This window comes from Rattus rattus, chromosome 7 (genome assembly GCF_011064425.1).
Source record: "Rattus rattus isolate New Zealand chromosome 7, Rrattus_CSIRO_v1, whole genome shotgun sequence".
Classification (NCBI taxonomy): Eukaryota; Metazoa; Chordata; class Mammalia; order Rodentia; family Muridae; genus Rattus; species Rattus rattus.
In genome coordinates, this window is record NC_046160.1 from 82887709 (window position 1) to 82895751 (window position 8043).

An 8043-nucleotide genomic window follows, 5' to 3' on the forward strand; every position below is an offset into this window, starting at 1 on the left:
CAAATAGTTAAGATCTTTTTGAAAAACAAAACAGTAAAGAGAAAACATATGTATATTTGCTTGATTTTACATTTCAAAACTTTCGAAAAGTTAAACTAGACAAAAAAAATCCCAACTGTAGTGCTTTGAATGAGAAACGCCCCCATAGGCTCTGGTGTTTAAACACTTGGTTCCCAGTTGGTGGCACTGTTTGGAGAGATTCTGGTGGTGCAGTTGTGCTGGACTAGGTGTGGTGTTTTGAATTAGTTTAGCCAAGGGAGAGGCACTATTAGAAGGTGTGGCCTTGTTGGAGTATAGGTGTGGCCTTTTGAAGGAAGTGTGTCACTGTATGGGTGGGCAATGAGACCCTTCTCCTAGCTGCCTGGAAGCTGGTCTTCTCCTATTTACCTTTAGAACTAGATGTAGAATCCTCAGCTCCTACTGTACCATGTCTGCCTGGACATTGCCATGCTCCCGCCTTGATGATAACAGACTGAACCTCTGAGCCTGTAAGCCAGCCCAATTAAATGTTGTCCTTTATAAGATTTGCCTCGATCATGGTGTCTGTTCTCAGCAGTGAAACCCTAAGTACAATTTGAGATTGCATAACTTCACCCCACTTCCAGCTCATTTTCTCTGGTGTTTGCATTTGAAGATGGGAGCTCTTAGCTTCCTGTTTCTGCCATGTGTTGCCATGATTCAGTGAGTAAACTGAGGACCTGAGTCTAATCCCCAGAGTCTACATAAATCCAGGTATGCTGCTAAGAATCTGTAATCCCAACCTTCTTACAGCCAAATAAAAGATGGAGAGAGTAGGACTTTTGGAAGCTCGTGGACCAGCAGCAGTGAACAACTAAAAGACCCTGTCTGAATCAAATGGAAGTCACACACACACACACACACACACACACACACACACACACACACACACACACACTTAAAAGGATTAAACTTGTCCTGGGTGGCAATTATGCCCACCTCTCTCAGGAGTGTACTTTATGAATTGCTCTACTGCAAGAGGACATTCTGGGGTGAACATATTACTGGGACACACTCTGCAGGCCAGCATTGGAGAGCTTACTGAGAGTGCAAACTGTAAAGGCAGTCATATGTGGTTGGGTGAGACGGAAGCCTGTAAAGTTGCCTATCTTGATTTGCTCTATGAATTTCAAATAGTACAGGTGACCTAGAGGGTTACAGTAAAATCACAGAAACCTTTAAACAGCTAGACAGGGTAAAGATAGATTACCCTTTCAAAAACCAGATGGTTGGGAGTCGGGAGGGAGTGTGGGGGCTGTGAAAAAACAAGAGGACTCCTGGAGAGTTAGAGTGGATTCTGGAAAATTGAGTAAAGAAGTGACCAGTGTACCTCATATCACTCTTTCAACACAGCAGTTAATAAGTGATGCATCTCTCGATATGGCTAATAACCTTTTCCAGTAGTCCTTGAGCATGAATATCCCAAGACTAATTTACATTCACTGGTATGAAGGACAGTTCACCTCCAGACACCTCCACCAAGGTTACCACCTCAGGCACAGTAAAGACAGATTACCACAGCACGGAGGTGTCAGGGGATAGTGACCCAGAATCTTGCTTGGTTATCGTGCCTATTTCCACTAAAAAGGTCATTATATAGATGAAGTGGTGCAAAATGGGGTGTTTTACAGCGTTTTAGAAACATTTGAGAGGCTGGAAGATAGCTCAGCTGATAAAGTGCCGGCCACTCAAACACGAGGACCTGAGTTCAGATCTCTAGCACCCACATAAAAGTTGGGCATGGTGACATACCTGTAGTTTTAGCACTGGGGTGAGGCAGAGACAGATGGATTCCCAGAACTGGCTGGACACACACATGCTGACTCATGCACACACTCACATGCATATTTGCCCGAGGCCAGCTCCAGCATTTCTGTTCTTTTTTTTTTCTTTTTTCTTTTTTCTTTTTTTTGGAGCTGGGGACCGAACCCAGGGCCTTGCAATTTCTAGGCAAGCGCTCTACCACTGAGCTAAATCCCCAACCCCTTCTGTTCTCTTATAAAGGTAGCTGAGTGGAAAGAGTGTAGGTCAGGGAGTGTGCAAGACTTGGTCTTGCAAGATATCAGGGTTGCTTCTATTATAATAATAATGTTTGTTTATCTTAATTTAAGTTGCTTTTGCAACAGTAGCAGGGCCTACCTGTCTGAGTTCCTCTAAAGCCAGAAACTGCAAGTCTCTAGCATTTAGTGCCTCATCATAAAACAGCAGGAGGTTAAGCAAAGTAGCCTTTGTTCATATCTCCATGGCTCAGACTGTGAGCTTATACAACTCCCAGTCTGCTAGTGAAAGTCACAGGAAGAGAAGAGGACACTTTGATAATCTTTATTTCTAAATTCTTCTTCTCCAAAGATTCTCTCCAAAAAAATTCTCTCTCCACTCTTTGTCCTCAGGACTTATACATCTTTCAGAATACATGAGCACATGGTAAAAAGTCCACCTTGAGTTTACATATAAATTCAAATCATGAATTAAATACGGAGTTTACAACAGAGATGTTTACACATGTTCCCTTTAAGACTAGACATTCATTTTCTGTCACTAGCTTTACAGGTTCATGGAAAGTTCTTGTAAGTTATCATTGAAGTTTTGTATAGACAAACCCAGTCAACATTTTGTCTTCTGTCCTTACACCCACAATGAATCATTAGTTCTCTTTTATGACCTTTGGTCAATTGCTGTGCAGCCTCTTGAAATGTGTTCTAAATTGTCTATACCTGCTTTCTATCTCAGAAGCAACTTAACTCATGACATGTGGAGACTGACAGAGTTCTCACTGCAGTTTTCATATCAGAGAAGGCTTTAATAGCAACCCTATTATAAAGTATTTAATAATTACTAATATAATTTTAGGAATTCTTATAGGATTATCATTAAGCAATAAGAAATCATCTATTTGTCTATATAGCATCACTACAAGACAACATATTGTCATTGATCTGCAGAAATCTGCTCAAAAGGGTGGGTGGATACCTAGTGACTGTTATATATATTTAATAATAATAGAAAAGGCATATTAATAGTAGGAATCTAACCTGTAGTCTCTTCAGCCTTGCCCAGAAGGGCTCATCTAGCATGCTTTTACAGTCCATGGTGAAACCACCTTAGGAAGATAACCTGCTAGCTTTCAGCTTCTCGTAGATGGTTTCTGGCACACATTTGCCCATACACACTGTATACATACAAAGTTTTAAAAGTGATACTAAAGAGAAAGGAATCTGGAAGATTAGGTATTCATTTTCTGTCACTAGCTTTACAGGTTCATGAAGAGTTCTTATGATTAAGTTTTCATTGAAGTTTTGTATAAATAAACCCAGTCAATATTTTGTCTTCTGTCCTTGCACCCACAATAAATCATTAGTTCCCTTTTATGACGTTTGGTTAAGGTACCCATTGGTGGCTAACAGTGAGGTTGAGGATGGGTATGGTTATGCACACCTTTAATCCCAGCACTTTGAAGGGAAAGGCAGATGGATCTCTGTGGGTTCAATACCAACCAACTCTGTCTCAAAAACAACTAAACAAACAAAAACTAGCAGCTTGGGGCTGGAGAGATGGCTTACAGGTTAAGAGCACTGACTGCTCTTCCAGAGGTCCTGAGTTCAATTCCCAGCAACCACATGGTGGCTCATAACCATCTGTAATGGGGATCCAATGTCCTTTTCTGTTGAGTCTGAAGACAGCAACTGTGTACTCACATACATAAAATAAAATATAAATTAAAAAAAAACTAGCAGTTTGGAGCTGAAGAAATGGCTCAACAGACTCAAACCCACATGGCAGTTCCTGGAGCCCACATGGTAACTCACAATGATCTATAATTCTAGTTCTGCTCTCCATTGGCACTGCACACACATGGTGCACATGCACATACATACAGGCAAAAACATCCATACACATAAAATAAATCTTTTTAAAAATTATGGTGGCCATGCACACCTTTAATCCCAACACTCAGGAGGCAGAAGCAGGTGGAGGGTCTCTGTGAGTTTGAGGCCATCTTGGTCTATATAATGAGTTTCAGGCAGCCAGAGCTGAATGGACTCTATCTCAAACAAAACAAAACAACAACAAAAGGAATAAAAAAGGAGATAGGAGATCAGTCCCAGTTAGGTGCAGGAGGGGAGGCAGGATTATAAAATTCGTGAAAGTGTTATAGTCTAGTAAGATATGTATGATACCAAAGTTGTTAAGAAAATCATAAATCACCTTTACCTGTGACCGTAAAACAGGTGCAGACATTTGCAGAGCTCCTAAGCCATTGATATGATTTCATTTTCCACTTCACCCAGGTTACCCATCCTTTTAATAACTTGATAAAGGGGGGAGGGGCACCTGTGGAGCTGGGACAGAAAGGCTTGAGAAGTTTTGATCAGGCTCGGTGACCATGTTAGAAGTTAACAGAAGCTCAAACGGTGATATCTGGAAGTTATGGCAAAAGAAATCTGAGCATCAAAAGCAAACAGCTCCAATAAGGTTTTGGTCATGAACATGAGAAGGGGAAAAGCTGGCATATATTTCTAAAACAGAATTGTTAACTGTTTTTAAAGCATCGCAACAGGTGAACCCCATCACCCTTGGTAAAGACAGACTAGCAAAGCACAGGTTGAACTGAAAACTTCTAGGTCTCCTTCTGGGTGGCACAGACACAAACTCTGTGAATTCGTATTCACAACAATGAGGTGTGATATCTGTAATCCTGCCATGAATGCCATGAGGCTATGCTGGGACCAGCGTCCTCTGAAGCCAGTGTACCTTCATCAGTAACTGAGTCACAGCCAAGCCAGGATGGGACCTTCCTCACTCCTGTTAATGCCTGGTACATGAATGACAACAGCAGGGGCACCAGAGAAAAATGGGTGGCTGTAGCAAAAGAAGCCAGTAGGCTAAAAGTAGGGTTGTGTCTCAGTTACTGTGAAGAGACACCATGACCAAGGCAACTCTTACATAAGAAAACATATAAGAGGCTTAATTTTAGAGGCTTAGTCCGTGATCATCAATGAGGAAGCAGACAGGTATGGCGCTGGGGCAGTAGCTGAGAGCTTTATATGCTGGTCTGCAAGGCCCAGACAGTGACACTGGGGACTAGGAATTGAAATATATGAACCTGTGGAGGCCATCACATATGGGCATGGACATAGCTTGTGCAGTGTGGCCGTGGAGTATCCATGCTGGCATATTCAGAGACACATCCACATAGAGACAGAAAACGGACAAGTTCCTGTTGGCTACCATGAGGACAACAGATACAGGGAAAGTATAGTATGGATGTCAGAATCCTGGTACCTTTCTACATAGTAGCCCATAGTTCATTGAGCCTTCCTGGAAATAAAAAGGTATATCCCTTTATTTTTTTTAACATTTTTTTTCCCGGAGCTGAGGACTGAACCCAAGGCTACGACTGAGCTAAATCCCCAACCCCGTATATCCCTTTATTAAAGGACCGTCTGCTTTCAAGTATCCTTGGGAGTCTGCCCACTAGGTTCATATTGACCACAGAGAAACCAGCATAGGCTAGAAAACAGCTCATGCCACTGTCATTCCCATTAAATGTTCCAGTGTGCCGCAACATGTCCAAACATGCAAGGCTTGTTCTCAACTATGGCCATAGCATAAGAATGTCATATTGAGGCAAATACATAAATCTACCCATCCTGTATGGTGTTGGCAAGTAAACCACGTAGGACTTATGCCTGCCAGGGAGGGTTGTTGATATGCCCTTACCTGTGGACTGCTGCACACCTCTTGCAAGTATTTCTAGGAAATAAACATCAGGCAAGGCTGTCAACAAAGGTCTCATCTAACTCAAGGGTGTGTAGAGACATGCTCAGAGCATTGACAGTGATGGGGCACTCATTTCACGAACACTGGTGTGCAGAGCAGGGCTGAGGACAACAGCTCCAATGATACTTCCGCCTACTACAGGGGCTGGGTGGATTGAAAAGAAAAATGTATCACTAAACAGCTGTTAAAGAATTTGAATGAGGAGAGATGGCTCAGTGGTTAAGAGTACTGATTGCTCTTCCAGAGGTCCTGAGTTCAAATCCCAGCAACCACGTGGTGGCTCACAACCATCTATAATGAGATCTGAAGCCCTCTTCTGGTCTGTCTGAAGGCAGCTACAGTGTACTCATATATAATAAATAAATAATTATTAAAAAAAAACGAATTAGAATGAAGGTAATCTGCAAGAGTAGGGCACTCCCAGAAGTCACAGGATATTAAACAAATAAACAAGCAAACATACCAGTGTTGGGCCTGGCCTGCCACCTCACGAATTGTTTGCCAAGGAGGTCCCTGAAGTCTCCCAAACAATACAGACTATTGCTACTGCTATGTGTTGCTCACCAGAATTAGATGGTGTGATGGCTGTTCTTGGTTATCAACCTGACCACATCTGGAATTAACTAAAATCCAAAAATGGAGGGCACACCTGTGAGGGAGTTTTTGCTTAGTTTGAAGTAGGTAGATCCACTTCTAACCCAAATCTTGAGGTAGGAAGACACACCTTTAATCTGGGCACCCCTTCTTCTGGAAGCCTATATAAAGACGAGGAAGGAGGAAGCTATTCTCTTCGCTGTTTGGAACCTTTGGCAGGTCCCTAGAGTGAATCATGGAAGAGATCATTGGAACAAGGCTCTATCATCATCTGGAGACAAGTATTCTCCCTTTGGGAGACAGCTCTTGGCCTGTCTTGACGATGAGCCACCAAGTGACTGTGAGACTTGAGCTGCCCATAATGACCTGGGCATGCATGTTTTCTGACCCACCAAGTCATAAAGTAGGATGTGCACAGCAGCAATCTACTGTCAAATGGAAATTATATATATATGTATATGGAAATTATATACATATATATGGTTATATATATGGTTTGTTATATATGAATATATATGGTTATAAACTTGGTTTTATATATATGATATATATCACTTCCATTTGATAATAGATAGTTCCATGCATATATATATATATATATATATATATATATATATATAATAAAAAATCAGGCCCAAGCACGTGCAAGTTACATGAATAAGTTGCCCAAATATGTATGGTTTCGAATCTTCTTGCCATCTTCTTTCAAGCATGCACCTATAGCCTCATGGAGTGCGCCCTATGGTGACCCTGAAGAGAAGACTATAGGTTAGTTTACTGGCGGTCTGCATGTTATGCAGGCACCACCCAGAAGTGGACAGCTGCAGCATTAGCACCCTTTTCCTGGGACAATCCTGAAAGAAACGAGTGAAGGGAAGTCTTCACAGTGGGCAAAACTATGGGTTATACATGGTTATACAGTTTGTTTGGAAGAAGAGGTGGCCAGATTGTACACTGTTCACTGATTCGTGGGCTGTAGCCAATGGTTGGTTGGTTGTTCAGGGACTTGGGAAGAGCTTGATTGGATAACAGGTAAGAAAGATACTGGGGAGGAAACATGTGGATAGATCTCACCAAAGGGCGAAGAATGTGAAGACACTTGTGCCCCAGGTAAATGCTCATCGAAAGGTGATTTCAGCCAGGGAGGCATTCAATAATCAAGTGGATAGGATGACCCATTTTGTGGACAGTCAACTTCTTTCTCCAGCCATTCCTGTCATTGGCCACTGGGCTCATGAACAAACTGGCTATGGTCGGTTATGCATAGACTCAGCAACGCAGACTTCCACTCACCAAGTATGACCTGGCTGCAGCTGCTGCTGGGTGCTAGATCTGCTATCAGCAGAGACCGACTTTAAGCCCCAGATATTGTGCCATTCTCTGGGATGACCAATCAGTGACCTACCTGGTGGCAGGTTGACCACATTGGACCATTTCACTTTGTTCTTACTGGAGTAGGTACTTATTCTGGTTATAGGTCTGCACATAATGCTTCTCTGCCCAAACCATTATCTGTGGACTTACAGAATGCCTTAGTCACTGTCATAGTATTCCATGCAGGACTGCTTCTGACCAATGAACTCACTTCACAGCCAAAGAAGTGCAACAGTGGGCCTATGATCAGCTGGTGTTTTCATTTTATGGATCCTG